This window comes from Podarcis liolepis (assembly GCF_965112155.1).
Source record: "Podarcis liolepis genome assembly, chromosome: 4".
NCBI lineage: Eukaryota > Metazoa > Chordata > Lepidosauria > Squamata > Lacertidae > Podarcis > Podarcis liolepis.
Window position 1 is genome coordinate 59,596,141 of NC_139558.1, and position 18,998 is coordinate 59,615,138.

Sequence of the window (18,998 nt, forward strand, 5' to 3'; positions counted from 1 at the left end):
TTCCTGTGAAGCAGAACTCAATGCTCTGTCATTTTCACTCATGGATTGTGAATGGTTGATGCAACTGTTTAAGGACATCGGGGTTTCTGTGAAATGTCCTATACAAGTGTATCAAGACAATAGATCTTGTTTGGCTTTGCTGAACTCGGAGAGTTGCAAGCAGAGAACCAAGTACTTGCAGATTAAGCTACATCGTGCAAGAGAGTGTATTCAGAAAGGACTGATTCAGGTGTCCTACATGGCAGGAAATGAAATTCCTGCTGATCTGTTGTCTAAGGTTGTTAACAAAGAACAACTTAAGGTTTATGTACAAAGGTTGCAATTGGGTGAACCACAGGTACAACAGGTTACACGGAAAGGGGGAGGATGTTAGGATATTTCCGTTCCACCTTAAAAGGGAGCAGGCTTTTGTAAGCAACAGAGTCTGCGCATGTCCTATTCACAGGATGTTTATGCTTGCTGTTTTTCCTTTCGTTTTCAGTCGGCTCAGACATGCTGACAGAATGGACGTGTTTTCTTTTGTTCTGTTAAACGCTAAATAAAGTCTGTAAATTATGCTCTTCTGCTCTTCTGTGATGCAAGCTTTCGGCTGCGTTTCTGCTGATAAAGAGGGTGCACCAGCCTAGGAATGTGGCTAAGAATTTCCAAAGGCTTTGTGCCCCTAACTGTTGGATCTGCGTGAGTACGGGAGGCCGATGGACGTCCAGAACTCCAGCTTGGGGGCTCATGATGGACACTATCTCCCTGGCAGTTTCCCAACACAAATATGCATGTGCTGTGGTAAAATGTGCCTTAAAATATATTAGTGAAATGAACATACACAAATGCATTATATAGGCAAAATTGTATATAAACATGGGTAGGAAAAATTTGCACTAAAATGCTAATAATTTTTTTCATTTTTTAAAAATTGCAAACTGATGTAGCAATGTGGAGAACTGAGAGAGAGAGAGAGACTGAAACTGAGAGATTTGCTCATACCCAGCAAGTTGTATCTGTTAAGTTGCATCTCTTTGAAGAAACCATCAAACATTATGGGAGAAGACATTGTGTTGAGCCTGGATATCTAACGCTATAGCACAGTGGTGGCCAAACTTGGCCCTCCAGCTGTTTTGGGACTACAACACCCATCATCCCTAGTGAACAGGACCAGTGGTCAGGGATGATGGGAACTGTAGTCCCAAAACAGCTGGAGGGCCATGTTTGGTCACCACTGTGCTATAGCATCTTGTACAGAAGCTTTTCTTTGGCTGTCCTATTCCTCCATCGATTCATAATGAAGAGTGATAAGAACTATAAACAGTTTCTCTCCCTGCCCCCCCAAATAATTCCTTACCTCATAAGGGAATCTGAAGAGAAGAAACAGAAGTCTTGATAGTGTGATTATTAAATTTCTTTTAACAATGCATGGTGTATGAGAGGACTGCCTTTGCTGTCCAACTTTTATTAACATTATAGTGCTGTTATTCCATAGTGTACCAGGCATCAATACAGGCATTTTCAATATATGCCCACCATCACTGCCTCCTGGGGGAGAGTTCCTGAGTTTTACTATGCACTGTGTGAAGAAGTACTTTCTTTTATCATGCCTCAATCTTCCAACATTCAGTAATCTGATTGCTGCCTTTTGGACCAACTGAATTTTCAGAGTCATCCCTCAGAACATTTATGAACCCATCATATTCTATCAGTCTCCAGGGGTAGACTGTTTCAATGGGTCCCCCATCCTTGTAGAGTGTAGCTGCTGCATTCAGCCCATACCTCATCAGGGAGTGGTCCATACATTTACAATGAGTCCCTCAATCAACAAAGTATTGCTAGTCTGCTCTGTGGCAAAGACCAAGTAGAGGATATGCCGGCCCACATGTGTGTGACTGTGTACTGAGACAGCTCAGTAGTTGTCATGGAGTCCATGGAGTCTGAAACTGGCCTCTTTGAGGCATCCTCAGCATGGATGTTCAAGTTCCTCAACACTGCTGTGAAAGGGTTCTCCAACACCACATGCAAGATTACCTCTGCCAGCTCGGTTAGGAAGCTTGTAGCACAGCAGGGTGGACAGTACACTAGCAACATCCTAGCTGACCTTATATTACTAATGAGTTTATTTTGGAGAGGAGGGAAACCATTTTGAAATAGATTCCACATGTTTTGCAAATGCAAATGCACTGAAGACTGAAAGACCCCCTTTTAAACTGAGTTGCAAATTGGCATTTCTGGTTCAATTTATTCGTAAAGAAATTTACCATTTTGAAGGAACCATTTCATATCTGACATACTAAGATCAAAATAGTAATGTGTAAACTGGGACAGCCTTGATTCAAACCTCACACCCATTAATTCATTGGTCTGTGTTCGACAAAGATCACCATTCCACCAGCCTCAGTGTGTCTTGCTTCCTCAGTCTGCAAAATGAAACCTGAGGATAATAATACTGACTAAACTTACAAGGCTGTGGTAAGGATCAGTGAGATAATGGGGTGAAATATTTTGAATTTTGCTGCGGTGTAGGTGACAGCTCTTTATCCAGGTTTATTGTTTGCCAAAACACCACACAAAAACCTTTCACCACTTACCACATGAATCAATCTTCATCCAGTATAAGACGCCATCACCAAATAAATATATTTCTATCAAGTGTTAATCAGGTGTTTAGGTAAACACTGTGCTAGTTGTAAAGACTAGAAACTATAGTGCACTTTCACATTAGTGAAATCAGAAGTAGTGGCATCCTCTACTTCCTTATCTGCAGTTTTTATTTTCCGGCATTTAATAGGTTGGCTGGTTCTCTTGTCCAAAATCTATCAGTGTAGCAGTGTAGGAAATGAGACAGATATTGGTGCAATGCATTCACCCTTTGGGGAGCAAGTCAACTGGTGGGAAATATTACCTTTCAATTTACCACCACTACCATCCAGTGTCAATTGTCAAGTTTTAATTCCAGTGTGATCTTTGGGCTTTACTTGTTTCACAGAGCAATGGGTGCACTATTCACAAATTTCCTTCAATTTGTGAGTCTAAATGCAGGACCTCATCTCCGGGTCCTCCCCCACAACATCCATGGTTAAGCATTGATATCTGAAGGAAGAAGCAGCTGTGCACACCTAGCTGTTCCTCTTGAACACTACAACTCTATGCATGCATGTGGACTCTTCAGATGCCTGCATTTAACACACCAATATTGGTAAAAGTTGCATGATGTCTGGCATGCTACTAGAATCATAGTCCACATGTATCACTCTATATGTGGAGATGAAGAGAGGTGCTGTTTTCTGGAGAATTGGGTTTTAAATATCCATGTGGCTTAATGCAAGTAGCCTTGCTAGGGAGTTGAAGCATTACAATTGTTTGTTTCTTTTCTTTGTAATCAGCCATTACTGTCAGTCAGTATTGTACAAGGTGGGTGAAATCAGAAATACAGAGGAAGGGAAAGGTATTTCCCAGGTGGACCTGAAGTGGAAAACTTGTTCTCAAGCCTCATTAGACACCTGTACTGTGCCTATGTTCCACCCGCCCTGTTGCCTTTTTGTTTTGTTGTGAGTTTCATTGCTTCACAGCACAATGAAAGGAAGCAATTGGGAGAACACAACGTGAAAATAAATCCCATTTCCAAGTAAAAGTCATTGAGCTAACTGTGGTCTAAGACTGATAAAATAACTGAAATAAAATGGCTGAACAGTTTTGCTGCTGGGGATGAGAACAGTGGATCCAAGTTCAGCATAGCTCTTGGAAATAACATTTAGGAGTAACAAAGGCAGACTAGAGTAATGTTTCATAAGACTTGGGTGGGTGAGTTTCTAGGTTTCATTACCTGAAATCAGTTGCCAAAAATTAGGAATTGTTTAACACAGAACTCTATGGGAAATTTATTCCCAATGTGAATCCTGGCATCTTTGGAGCAGAGATTTTCCTTAGGATTTTAGCAGAAGATTAAAGGGTTATCCCACCATGCCTGCTCTGACCCAATTAAATATCAGATCCCCAATTGATGTAAATACAAGGATACATTTTTAACATCATAGGTAGAAGAAGAGGAGTTTGGATTTGATATCCCACCTTTCACTCCCTTTAAGGAGTCTCAAAATGGCTAACATTCTCGTTTCCCTTCCTCCCCCACAACAAACATTCTGTGAGGTGAGTGGGGCTGAGAGACTTCAAAGAAGTGTGACTAGCCCAAGGTCACCCAGCAGCTGCATGTGGAGGAGCGGAGACGCGAACCCGGTTCCCCAGATTACGAGACTACCGCTCTTAACCACTACACCACACTGGCTCTTGTAGTAGGTAGTACCTAAGAATCAAATTGGGTTTTAAAAAAAGACCTATCAAACTTACATTACCAGTATATTGTTTTCTGGTTTCTTACTTATCCTTCATAGCCATCTTTCCCTCATCCATATTGCAGTACACTTCCTCTAGTGTGAAGAGAGAGATGGAAGTGATGAATGAGACTGTAGTCTTCAAGTAACCCTATGCTCTTATACTGCTGAGAACAATATATTGTGGTAGATGGGTCAGTGACATGAACCAATAAGGATGTTATTGAGTATGGTGGGAAAAGACCACAAAGATCGCATTTACAACAAGAGTTATAAAAAGGCCAGGTGTACAATGGAATCTATCCCTTGTATGTAAAGACCCAGTGGTCAGATGCTTGACTTGACCATTTGTTACATTCAAATTATCTACTAAGTTCAAAGATAAGAAGGTCATTGTGGAACCTTAATTCTCTATGAATATTTCATGGTTATAGCTGCTGCTTCAACTTCAAATCAAAATTATTACCATTATTAAATTAAAAATTATCAGAGTATTAGTGTTTTAATACAATCCATATTTCCATTAATAACTTCCAAAGCATATCCAACTTTTTAAAAAAGAAATCTTCAGAATTACATAGCCATCATAAAGTCTCAAGACAATGGTCACTCAGTTCTCTCACAGCTGTGTTTACATAGGGCTTTGGTGTTCTCTAGATATTTTATGCTGCAACTCTCATCAGCCAGAGCCAGTGGCAAAGGCTGAACCTATCTGTTCTTTTTGGTTGCAAATTCATTCGTAGATGAAGCTCACTTTACTTCAAATGTTCCCAGAATCTACTTAAAGTTGTAAACATTTACTTTTTAAAACATACATTCCAAATTTAATTTTGAATTATCAGCCCTCTGCTTCAGAAACTGGGATCTGACAGGATGGGAGTTTGTTCCCTTTCGTTACTTTGAAATTATCTGTATCTCATTGCCTTTCATCCTGTACTGAGGAGTTTCACCATGGCCAGGAATGGTGTTGTGTGCAAAGATGTCCATCAATAGGTGCTTTTATGATCCATAAAGGAAAACACAAAGTCATAATTGCCTCACACAAATGGAGCCCTCAGAAGGTGTCAAAGCAGATTACAACAGGAGAGGGAGCTCTCACTGCACCTCACAATGACAAAAGTGTAGTAAAACCCTATGGGACTCATGCAAAAGAGGAGCTTTTAGTCAGAAAATGGGGAACACTCATACTCCTGTTTGCTATATTTTGCATGGAGCAAAAACTAGTTAGCTAATTTTGTATTTGTTTTCATGAGTGTTTAAAGGCAAATTTTCACCCATTTTTCAACAGTTGTAAGCTAATATGTTGTTTCAATGCTGTTTGTACCCCTGGCAGCTTATTCTCATTGCTTTCCTTCTATTACCATCAGTATTTGTACTCCATACCACCCTCACTGCCACTTTATCTGATTGACTGTGTTGGCCTGTATGATTTTGGTGATAATATCATGGACTTCCATAACATAAGATGGGACACCATCAAAATAATGCAGATGGGGAAATGAGGGGTTTGTAATTGATTAGTCATTAAATTAGTAAAAGTGAATATTATGATTTAAACCCAATCCAGGGAAACTTGGGACTAGTCTCTGCTATCAATCAATTTAGTTTACCTAGTTCTGAGGGGCAGACAACCATTTTGGGTGGCCATTTCATCCATCTCATTATGTAAGGAAAGAGCCTGCATTAGGATCCAAGCCATCGGCCACATTTCTGCAGCATGCCATTCCCATATAAAGTAGTGGGAAGGTTAAACTACAACACCTAGGACAGATATGGATCCTCTCCCTCAGAGATAGATGTGTGGTCTTCAACCTTCCATTGTCTAACCAAAGAACACTATAAACATGGGAAGGGCTCATGAGAAAACTCCCATGCCACACAAAATGGCAACATATGACACATATCAACTTATGTAATTTAATTACATTTATATTCTGCCCTCCTAACCAAGGAGATCAAAACAGAACCCATAATTCCACCCCACTTTTATTATCGTAAGAACCATGTGAGGTAGGTAGCCTGAGAGACAGAGACTGGCCCAAGATGCCCCATTTAACTTCATGGCTAATTTTTGATTTAATCTCTTCCCTGTCCTAGTGTGACATACTAACAGCTACATCACACACTGGCTTTTTTTACCTCTAAAGGGAAAATGTGGCATGAACTTATTTGAAGAAATGATATGTACAGGTTTCTAGCTAGGAATACCTAATAAGCAACCTTATTTGAACTGTGCAGCTGAAAAGGAATATACTATATGCCTTTAAATGCCTCTGCACTTCACCAGTTTGTGTCTCTGTGACCCTCAAGAACTCATGGCAAACATGTTCATGAAGTCAGAGAGCATAACTGGATCAGAAATGTGTGTCGTGGACTTTTCTTTCCCTTAAGCCTTTTGTCTCTTTCTAAAAGTAGTCTGAAATGAAGACATGCTTCCTTCACTGGTTGATGAAGATGCTACTCATGTCCATTATGATCTCTTTTTAGTCACACATCAGCTCTAACTATAAAGAGAGTTTGGATCCTGTCACCACACTGGGAATTTGCTGAAAGAGCCAAGCTGCTTCAGAGGCAATACTGGTGAGATGCGTTACAGTCTTTTGGAAATGGCTACTGAAACCAGCATGAGGGGATCTAATTTTTTAAAAAAATATACTGTAGGAGAAGGAAGGTGATTACCATATTTGCCCAAATATAAGCCGTACCCGAATATAAGCCGCACATTTAAAATTCATGGGAGGGGAAGAAAAAAAGGCAATACCCGAATATAAGCCGCTCCATTAAAATTGGAGAGAAAAAGAAAAGTTGTTTAGGTATTTAGGATTGCAGATTTCCTTTGTATGTGATCGGTTCGTGTGCAAGGCACCCTGCACAGAAAGCTAGGGGTTTCTCCCGCCCTCTTTCCCTTCCCATCCCCACCCCCCAGCATAGGCGTAGAAAACCAGGAGCATTCACACTGGCCCAGAGCCAAAGCCACCGCCAACCATAGTCTAGGATCTTGGGTGGCAAAGCTCTTGCGCTTCCCCGGAGCACCACCTGCTGCCCATCTTTCTGCCTCTGCCCACATTTTCTCACCCACTGTGATGCCCACTCCCACCTCACAGCCATTGTTGTTGACCATGTGGGGCAGGAGGCTGAAATGACCATGGCCGAGTCCAGGGAAGCTGTCAGGGCAAAGCAGACTTCAGTGAAGGGCTTCGAAATGTTCCCAGGCTACAGCAGGAGCGTTAACAAGAGTACTTTTGAAAAGTGCCTTGTCGTAGCTGCAACCCAATGCACATTTAGGTTGTGAATATAAGCCACACTTTAACTTTCCACGGTCGGAATTTGGGGGGGAAAGTGTGGCTTATATTCGGGCCAATACAGTAGTTATGTACACTTTTAAAGCTGTATCTTGCGTAGTCTCCCTGTAGATAGGAAGCCTCAATGGTGTTTGTACTATTTAAGTCCTATGCCATATGAGCGCTTGCCTGTTACAGGGCTTTGTTAGGGCCAGCTAGCCATAGTGGGCTCATAACATCAGACAGCAAATGAAGAATGACAAAAACCTAATTCATTTGCCAGAAAAGATCTCTGTCAGGGTGTAGACTTTGTAGCACTTAGAAATTTCTTTGAGCCCCTCATTCCCCAAGTTTTGCCCACAAATTCCTGATGACATCGTAAGCCTAACCACCTGCCTCCAGGATGACTTCCTGTTCCTCTGTTAGGCCTTTGCAGTACAACATGGATGCTTTAGCTGAGATTCCTGCATTGCAGAGGGTTGGACTAGATGACTCTTGTGGACCCTAACATAGTTTTGGTGGAAGATAAACTGCAGCAGAACAGAAATAATGCAGCATGCGATGATAATAGGGCAGAATGGGAAATTATTCCCACTTACATCTCACTGTACTGCCTCCATCACACTATCCTGCAGCAACTCAGCCCCAACATGCCATCTGATGCTACTTAGACCCCACATTTCTACTAAGGCAGCCAATATGGTTTACAAGTTTCAGCATTAAAAGCTAACAATGAGGTACAAGCTAATAAGCATCCAAAATATGTACAGTCATACCTCGGGTTACAGCCGCTTCAGGTTGCGTTTTTTCGGGTTGTGGACTCCCGAAACCTGGAAGTACCAGAATGAGTTACTTCCGGGTTTCGGTAGTTGCGCATGCGCAGAAGTGCTAAATCGCGCTTTGCGCATGAACAGAAGCACTGAATCACAACCCGCGCAGACGTGGGTTGCGAACACTGCAGGTTGCGAACGTGCATCCCACATGGATCACGTTCGCAACCTGAGTGTCCACTGTATCAGAGAAAGCGGATAAAACCCGACTCCAGGAACCAGAGCAGCGAAAGAGAGAGAGATGTAGATATTTACTTACATACAGAAATAGAAGGCATGTTTGTGTGTGTTTATATTTATATGGAACTATAAGCTATATACATTCCCCCCAAATTTGTCATAAATCTAATGACTAATATCCTAATATGCATGCTTCCCTTTTAAACAAACTGGGCTTTAAGAGATCTTATAGCAGGGGATATTGCTATGCATCTGTGGTGTTTTTAATGCAGAAAATTACCTCACCTCCCTCCATTTCCTCTGAAGTCTCGGTAAAAGAGGAAATTAAGGGAGACAAGCTGAACTGTGGTGCTTAGGGAGTCCCTTGATTCGGTCTGTCACAGTTTTAAGCCTGCTTGGGGCCTCAGGGGAGTCTGGCTGCTCCTGCTCCTCCTTTGCCAACCAGACAGTAACGGCCCACTGCTTTTATTCATTACCCTCAATGTAATGCACTAAATTTAACAAGTAACACACTCAGTGGGAATTTATTGGCCTTTTGCAGCATGACTGCAAGGTACGATGTGGATGTGGATTCCAATTACTGCAGATCTCAGCAACAAAGTCCATATAGGATTTTCATTAATCACTGGTGATATTTTGCATGAATCCAGGGAGACGGGGGGCGGGGGACGGGGGACACCTCCACAGCAGTCTAAATTTACTTATTTTAAAACAACAATGAAATAATTCCTGGAAAATTATCACTTTGCACCAAAAGCTGAATGTTCACTAAAATATATCTATGCTGATTGTAGAAATATTAATAGAAATGTAGCCATAGCAAAGCTATGAACAGGGCAGTGGGACCTATAGTAGTGCCAATTCCACCATTCAAAGTGGTGGAGTGGGCACATGTGGAGTAAGACAACCTCGTAGGTAAAGTGATCTCAAGTTGTTAAGGACTTTATATTGTATTATTTTAAAAATCAGCTACAGGACACCAAAAATACCTTCCCTTTTTAATAACAACTATTGTGACAAATTCATGTTCCCTTGACTTAGCTCGGACTTGTCCCCCTCAAACAGCTACCTCACATATGGCGATTACATAGCTCTTCTAGGCTCCCTTTGAAAGTCACACTTCTCAGATGGTACATGAGCACTGGTTGGAGAAGGAATTCACCGTAGGTCCCCCTCAACCTGAAATAAAGAGTATCTGGCCTTGTTGAAAGCGCTTTAGTCCTAAAACACTTCCCTGTGGGAAAATATGGTTTAGCACTCTCCCTGAACGGGTCGAAGAATATGTTGCCTCAGAGCTGATTTCTCCTGAGTGCTTTACCAAGTGGTTAAGCTAACTAATTGATGGCCTCGGAGCGGAAGCCTCTTTGGGATGTCACAGTTTCATACTATATCTAGCGCTATGTCAAAAGTCTTAGTATTCCCACTCCCACCCCACCTTTCTTATTTTTTCCTCAGGAGGTACAACAGGATGGCTACCACCATCACTGCTGGCTTTTCTAATCAACCTTTTTCTTTTTGAAAATGGAAAACGCATTCAATTTTCTGCTAGATTCCTGTAGCCCTCCACATTACACACACACACACACACACACACACACACACACACATATTTTAGGGGTCATCTGAACTCCTCCACCACCACTCTGTGACTGGTACTTGAATGTGTTAGCAAACTCCAGTCAAAACTTTTGTGTTTTTAAGTTTCTGAGAAGCAAAATAAAAGTTATTTCAATGGCTCTGAGGGACCTGGACAAATAGTATTCTTCAAGCAGATTATTGTTTTTCCTTTGAATTTATTTGTTCTATCTTCTTATTTATCTACTTCATTTCCAACAACATTGGTTTTGTTTGGGAATATAATATTCCATTGGCTAAATTACTATACCACAACATGTTAGCCACAAATGAAGCAACTCGCAAACAAAAGAGATTATGACTAATCCTTAATTGAAAATGAATGGACAGCACTGGTGCTGGAAAAGTAAACCTGTAAATATCCTTTAATATATAATTAGCTTTTAATATATTTTTAAAATTGTAATAAAAAAGCGTAAATTCTTCTTAGTCAAATTTACTGGAGATTATTGTATTCTGAACTGTGCATTAAGATTATTGCAGTTTACAATATTGGGAATAGAAAATATAGTACTGATTTTTCTGTAGTGAACTTTCCAAGTCTTTGTTAAGATGCCTTACAACACTCTGTTCTACTGGGGGCAGGGATGGGTGGGGTTGCATTGTTGTCGCTTTGTTTTTCTATTAATGTAACAGCATCATCTCACACTTAAACCTGTAATCTTGCTTGAAACTCAATTAAAAACTACTCTTTCTTTTTAAAAAGAGATACCTTACAACACGTCCTGTACTGGGCCATGAGAGCCTCAAGTTACTATGATAGCTGATAGGCTGTCACACAGAGAATGGAGCAGACTTGTCATTTGTTGTTCCAGAGCTGAGAAAATTGGTATAAATTGTAGAGAAACATATTTCTGCTAAACATTAGGAGAAATGTCCTAATGCTAAGAACAAGTCTTTGATGTGTCAGGGATTGATTGGGGGCGGGGTGAGAGGAGTGAGCTGGGCTCCTGATTCAAGGAGGCACCAAAATCATGATTAATGTTATGTGTTAATTACTAATGACATTAATATTACTAACGATGATAATACACCTATCCACATTACTTACAAAAAATAAAATTTATTGATTTTAAAAATGTGTTAGATGAGATTATTGGTAATGTGCAGTACTAAATGTTATGGAGGGTGGTTGTGAGATGCAGCTGCAACAAAAACAAGAATGTGTAACGTTACGGATGTAATAGACATTAGAGTAAGTATTTTCCATGTTCTTGATTTAATTGCCATTGTACTGTTCAACCACAATTTGAAATATTCAAATTATTTGTGCTTGTACTTTATCATTTTGTTCCAGTTGCTGTTAGATTTTTACATGGTCAAATATGGAGTTGACTTACAGGGCTTGTTTCATGCCATTGGCTCCTGGTGCCAACAGTCTTAGTTCCTGCTCTGCACCTGGGTACTTGCACTTACCACTAAACTGTGTACACACTTCCGTTGAATGCAAGAGTCAGCAGCACTGCCAGGGTGCCATTTTAGGGGGGGGGCAGAGAAGGCAATAGTATTTATTTATAGATCTCATGAAGCCTGTGGAGCACCGATATTTCTGGACAATTCACTGGATCCAAACAGTGAGCGACGACTGCTAATAAAAAATCATACAAATCACTGCACTAAAGCAGATAAAGCTAATGGTTTTATTGGGAAAATAGAATTAGAAATAAAGCACAAGAAAGGGTCTAAAAATGCAGTTCTATTTGAAGTGTGTCAGAGAGAGAGAGAGAGAGAGAGAGAGAGAGAGAGAGAGAGTGCATAGACACTTATATATTGTTTAAACTCTGCAATGATCCGCTGTCTGCTGCCCAGGATATTTGAATGTTTTTCTCCCTTTGCAGTATGATGCTGGGTGCTGAGGGGTGATCCTTAGAGATAAGAGTGTTTCAAAGGATAGATGGCCTTTGCTAGATTGGGATACATATCTTTCAGCTAACTTAATCCACAATATCGCTGTGTGAGGGAAACGATAAGTTGCTATAGATTGCTATAATTTGCCAAAGAATGAATACTACAGAAATTCTTGATTTCTCCCGTACCCAAAATTACACAAATAAAAACTGTTGTTTTGATTTATACAACTATATGTGCCAACATTTGCTTTTCTTCAGGAGGCTTGAAAAAAACACAACCAAAAAAGTGGCTGGAAGATTTGCAAATGGAGAACTGGGACAAGAAATCCCACAATTATCTTTCCAGCTTCTCAGTTAAACATGTGCCACAGCCCTTTAGTACTAGCTGCATGATACAAATCTTTCTCATTTGAAACACTTTCAAGGTTCTTCCAGATGAAGGAATGCCTTGTGTGTCAGGAGTAGTGGCACCTACAAGCCACATGGGGGACTTTGCTGAACCCTGGGTTAGTCACTGCTAGCCCAGGTGACTCATTGTGGTGGCACAGCTCAAATGAGTGTGACTATGAAAAAGCACGCACAAAATCATCCTCAGGGTTCATTTTCCTTCACTCCCACTTCACTAAAAGCTGCTATCTTGGATGTGTCCTTGTTGTTGCTACTTTCAGTTTGTTTGTTTTAGGGCTGAAGGCCAGATGAGCTCCACTCCACTTTCACAGATATTTCTTTCAACCATGGCACTCTCTTGAGCTCTCCCTCTCGCAGGAGGGGGAACTAGCTAACTCTTGCCAGAGGTTACTAAAATTGAACAACATCTATTCTCATGATAGCAAGTGAAGGAAGATCAGTTTGCAAACATGGCTGAAGAAAATAGGGTTGATGATGAGAGTTGCCCTCAGTTCCTGAGGGAAAGCAGACAAGGAAGAAAAATAAAATTAATATTGTCAACTATGGCTGGTTACTCAGCTGCTGTCTATTGGCAGAGTTCCATCATAATCTCGATTCAAGGACAGATGTCTGTTTTGCTCTTCTCATTTTTACCTTATTGACAGGTCTGCAATCATGGAGCTACTGTCTGGTGCCAAAACAGCCTCTCTTTATGTACTCTGCCCTGGGAATACTGCCTTGATTTGTCTCCCTGCAAGATCGGGATTAGTCTAACAAATGAACTGGGAAATGCTCCTGTATGATTAACTAAAATGTGCTGCGCCAGAGTCTGTGGAGAAAGCGGGCTGGTTACGGCCACCACCAGCTGCCAGCAGGCTTAGAGCGGTGCTGAGCCATGGAAGGGTTAAAAGTTTTGTCTGTGACACTGAAATTGAGGCCAGCTGTAGGTCATATTCATGTCCCAGCCACAGGAAAATGAACCTGTGAGACAGAACCTAATTATCTGCTAAACCAAAAGCCAGTCTCAGTTCAATAACTTACGACAGAGCTGGCAGCCAGATATAGGGTTGCCATGACAACGCCAAAGACGGGGGGGGGGGGAACCCTACCGCTGCGGAGAAGGAGGAGGAAAAGGAGACTGTAACCCTAAATGTGCTGTAGCCATTTGATCTCGGGCAAGTGGAAATGTCTAAAGACCCAGATTGTGGAGAGGGTCCATCTGCTTTAATATCCTCTGCTGTGACTGAAATGAAAGAAAATGTAATTATAATGATCTCAAGGCTAAAATCCAGAAGTACGCAGCTAGCTGAGATTTTATTTTATTTTTAAAGTGAACAACATCAGTGACTTTGCCTTCCAACAAATCCTGTAAGATGTATGTGGAGGCTGCAATGGAAGGCTTCAGTTGCATACTAGTCTAAAATGACTTCAGGCCGATTAAGACTTTGGCTCTCCAAAACAGAAGAGCTGCTTGTGAGAAATGAAACTGGAAATCTTCCAGCAGGTATGAAACAGAACAGTGAATTAAATGTCTTTAGAGCTACCAGAAATAGTTGCTTACAGAGAGGGCATATATCACAGGATACGTAAGGGAAAGGCATATATAAGAAATAACATTGAATGCATTGAACATAATAAACTCAGGAATGATGATGACAGACATTTCCATGTTCATTGTTATTTATTAAGCAACTAAAGGAACTCTGGGTGCTGTACAATGCAAAATATAGAAAATCCTGCCTTAGTCTTACAATCTTAAAAAAAAAGTCCAGAAGGGACAGGGAGATTATGCACATCACATGAATGCCACTGGAAATAGCCTCCATTTGTGGACTTGAGGTGTAGGAGCAGCCTTTGTGTTATTCAAACACCTGGCAAAGGAGTTCCAATAACAGCATCATTGTTAACACTGCCTTGGAAACTTTATATGCCAGGTATCTGAATGCCTAGAGTATATGCATTGAGTATATGCACCCAATACACATTGGAAGCACACGACTGCCCACAAGAATGATGGGAACTGTAGTTTCTCCCTCACAGGGCTACAAATCCCCAGCACCCTAGATCCTATGATTCTTTGGGGGAAGCCATGTGCTTTAAATGTGCTTGGGATATATGGTACTTAACAGTGTGGATCTGCCCTTGATGACGAACACAGCAGGCCTGACACGTACTGTTGTGCTTTGAAGGTTGTCAGAGCAAAGAAGCCATCCCCAGCCCTCTCTGTAGCCTCACACAGAAGTTATACAGGTGCATGGATATGCAGAGAGAAAGCTTGTATCAAGTAGCCATGTCCCTGAGGTCCCGCATGCTGCCTAGTCACATCCCCTGGTGTGTTCACACACATAAAGCATGAACTATGTAGGGAGGGAGTTTCAGATATGAGCCTTGGTCATGGTAACAGGGGTGTTGTTAAAAGACTTGGGCACAAATTTGCATAAAAATTACATGGGGCCATTTATTGGTATGGGTACAATTTGGGCTTACCTTCAGAGTGAGAAATAGCTCTGGTTTTCAGTGTTTGAGCTACATGGCGCCAATGGATTTTCGGGGTCCCTCCTCATTACCCACAATCAAGTGAAATGAATGGCTGCTTATGTGCCTATCAAAATGAAAGCAATTGCCTCAGTGCAAATCAAGATGGTGAGCGATTAGGGCCTTGCCCTGTCACAACATCCCTAAATGGCAGTAAACATCTAACATGAGAAATTGGTGTGAAGGCCTGTATATGAGACACTGGGGTATGGGAGCGGTGTGGGGTGTTTGGCCACTTTAGGCAAAATGCATCTGCCCCCTCTCTACAGATCTGGACCCCCTCCCTGTCCCCACCATTGCACCCGCCCCTGGCCTCGCTGTCGTCACCGCTGCCGCAACTGTACCCTCACTCATGGCTGCACCTGCGCTGCCACCACAAGGCAGTGGTGAGGGCAACCATGAGCGGCAAGGGCACTATACTGGCAGGGGAGATGGTGAAGCCATGGCAGGGGTGGCAGTGGTGCAATGGTGGGGGATTGGAAGGGGAGGCGGTCAGATCGGCAAATTGTGTCTCCTCACTTCATGGAAGCGCCAGCCTTGCTGGAGTGAAGTGTTTCATAATATCCAGACATTTCAACCCAAATTCTGTACTTAACATATGGCCCCATGGCATTTAAAAAAGGCAGCTACAGGTACATCACAGTGAAAGTCAGTAATGGCTGAGGCCGGTGGCGGAGCTGGTTGCATGGGTGCCCGGAGCAGTGGCCATACCATGCACCAGGGGGGGGGGGGAATCTGCCGCACTGGGCGATCCTCCATGCGGTCTGCAGTGGCGTTGCCGCAATCCTCCGCTTGCGGTTGTGGCAGCGCGAGCCTCCACACGGCGGTGGCTCACGTCACCGCGCCCGGAGGTGGTGGGGCAAGTCCCCCGCGGTGTGCCTTTTTCTCACCCCCCTCAGAGATGGCTCCCAGGGTCGACCGCACCCCCTGAACCCCCTTCCTATGCCCCGGCTGAGGCCTAGTTGTCACAAACAGGTGAGGTGATAAACATGTTTCTGAATCATATCACTTCTTGCCGCGGGATGGGATTACGTGATTGAACAGCATTACACGTGTGTGCACATGAACACCAACCCAGACACCTCCTTATCATAAACAAGCATATAGGAAGAAGATTGTCTAAGATCATTTCCCCTGAAAGCTAACCTATAAGCAGAGCTGTTTTTCTGCATTTCCTTGTATAGAGGAGAAGAGAATGAGGCCTTTGTGATGATTCCCAGTTGCGGGAAAGGCTTGTTTGCTACTGTTTGGTCAACTTATGTAAAAAGTAATGGAGATTGAGGAAATGTTTCGGTACAGAGTAAACTTCAGGCTCCTTGTTATTGAGAAGCCTAAGCAGTCATTCGAGTTACCAATCTACCATACAAAGTTGATTTCCTCACACCCAGCCATCCATGAGTCCAAAGCCTTCTCTTGCCTCAGCTCCTTCTGCAACAACACACCCACACCCACACCCCCTGCAGTTGATACCAGGAGGGAGAGGGTGCAAGGTTTTCAAAATGCATAATATTCCCCCAAATGGTATGTACAATTTCATCATTTTGCTTTCTCTGTTCCTCTCTAGTCTAGTCCAACAGGTGAATGTAAGAAAGGAACATCCTCTGGTGGGCTCATTAGAGGCTCACTGGATTGAGCTCTGTGTCTATTTACTTGATAAAATGAAGTCATGCCTATGGATGTAAGCACCAAAGAAAACACCTTTGTTTGTGCGTCGACAATGGGAATTCTAGCCATTATTTTCTATAAGAAAAAGAAAATTATTATTTTTCTATCATGTTCTATAAAACATCCTGCAACTGTGATAGAGAAATGGACACCCCTTTATGATGTTTGAATGTATATTAGAATGTCATCTCTTAGGATATAATTTTGTTTTGGCAAGCCTCTTTTTAAAAAGTAAAAATTATTTTTAAAAGATGACTTTAACTCTGAAATTGCAAAGCTAAAACACAGTAACAAACGTTTTGGGCATGTGTGGTGATGAAGGGGCATGTTGCACATTCCACACCTATTGTAAAGAATCAAACCTAAGGCTGTATTCAAACTCCTGTTTACAGTGCATCTCCAGTGCTGGGGTTTTACTCTGTATCCACATAGACATATATATCCCTGATCTTTGTTATAAGATAATACTGCTTGATGCAGTTGTTTCTGAAACCAGCTTCACACTGACTGGAATGCTTAATTTGTCTCTAGGCAAGGTGTGGACGCTTTTGCATAGGGTAAAGGCATCTCTGCCTTGTCAGTGTCCCTTGGCATCTACTGCAACTAAGCCTTCAAGGAGAGGCTAAATTACTAAGGATGGAAGGAAGAAGCTCCTGGGTCTATTTTGCAGAAACCAGGCTCTAAGACTTGATAATGGTCAGGTTAGACACAACAAAATAAAATAAAAAAATTCCTTCCAGTAGCACCTTAGAGACCAACTAAGTTTGGTATTGGTATGAACTTTCGTGTGCATGCACACTTCTTCAGATAGGTTAGACGCAGTAAGCCTGCCTATTGAAAATCCCATTTCTGTCAGTCAAGGTAGGTAGGGTCTGAGAAGGTCACTTTCAGGATGGAATTGTTTATATTGGCACTGATTGGCTGCTGGGTTTGCATCTTCTCCTGTTCTTTTATTCACTCCATCTTCACCACCCAACCTTGGAGAGCTTCTTCTCCCATGTCAGATTTACTTATTCAATGTCAATACAGTTGAATCTGCTATTGACTAATATATTGGGATTTTGTCAGTAAGGTAGCAGAAGGACCTGTGGAGAAATACAAGCACTGGGGAAGGAATGACATGGGATGGCATAGGACTGTAGATGTCACCTAAGGTGGACCTGACTGGCCCAGCACATGGAACAAATTACATTCCCTCAGGTGTACATCTGGTAAGGGCTAAGTTCTGTCAGGGGAAAATCTCAGTTGGCTGCCCATGCCAGTCTTCCTGGGCACCTCAGTAGGAGGGGCTAGTACTATGCTTCCATGTTGAAATTAAGAGAATTATGCTTTGTCACTTTGCATTTCTCCTACAACAAGGTATGTCATTTCCATATCCATTTGGAATGGATGCATCTTATGTTCCCCTCACACAAACGTACATGCTAGTGGTTATCAAAGTCATATTTGGGGGGGGGGGGATACACAACCAGAAACAGTTTTGTGTGATATACTTACATTTCTTCTTTGCACATGAATGAAATCAGGATCTCAAAAGCATACCCCACTTTATCTCCTTTTTGCCACTTCTCAGAATAGGCTGCACAACTTTCATTAGGGTCACCCCTTGATATTAAATCCCTAGATTCAGAGAAAAACATAATCTTGCCATTCATGAAGGCAGACCACCACTAAAGAGTATTGTGACATTTTGGATGCTAATACATTTATTCTGCCAAAATATCCTTGGCTTAACGGAACCACCTTTACCATCGGGGCCTTGTAAAGACCCCAAGATCTCCTGCAACGATTTTGCAAAGTTTTTTGCAGATAAAATCACTCATATTCGGAAGGAGCTAGACACCACCGTGGGAGCAGGGCTGGGGTGGGAGAGTGCTAGAGCCCTGTCTGGTCAAGTTGCATGGAATCAATTTCAATCCGTTACCCCCGAGGATGTGGACAGGCTGCTTGGACGAGTGAAACCAACCACCTGTCTCCTTGATCCTTGCCCATCCTGGCTTATAAAAGCTAGCCGGGAAGGGCTGGGCGATGGGCTCTGCGGGGTGGTGAATGCTTCCCTCTGTGAGGGAACATTCCCAGATCCGCTGAAAGAGGCGGTCATTAAACCGCTTCTTAAAAAACCATCTTTAGACCCGGCCAGTATGGCCAACTATCGCCCAGTCTCAAATCTTCCATTCTTGGGCAAGGTGATTGAGCGTGTGGTTGCTGAACAACTCCAGGCACGCCTGGAGGATGCGGATCATTTGGATCCCTTCCAATCAGGGTTCAGGCCTCATCATGGGACTGAAACTGCCTTGGTCGCACTGATGATCTCCGGCGCAC

At 42.3% G+C, this 18,998-nt stretch overlaps 1 long non-coding RNA gene across 1 annotated transcript; it reads right to left on the minus strand.

Moving 5' to 3' along the window:
* Nucleotides 1–12,876: 12,876 nt before the first annotated feature.
* On the minus strand, nt 12,877–18,364 carry LOC310705850. Its single transcript, XR_014525493.1, has 3 exons — nt 18,174–18,364; nt 14,964–15,078; nt 12,877–12,991 (listed from the first exon to the last, which is right to left on the minus strand). It is a non-coding gene; the product is annotated as an uncharacterized lncRNA (long non-coding RNA).
* Between the last annotated feature and the right edge of the window lie 634 nt (nt 18,365–18,998).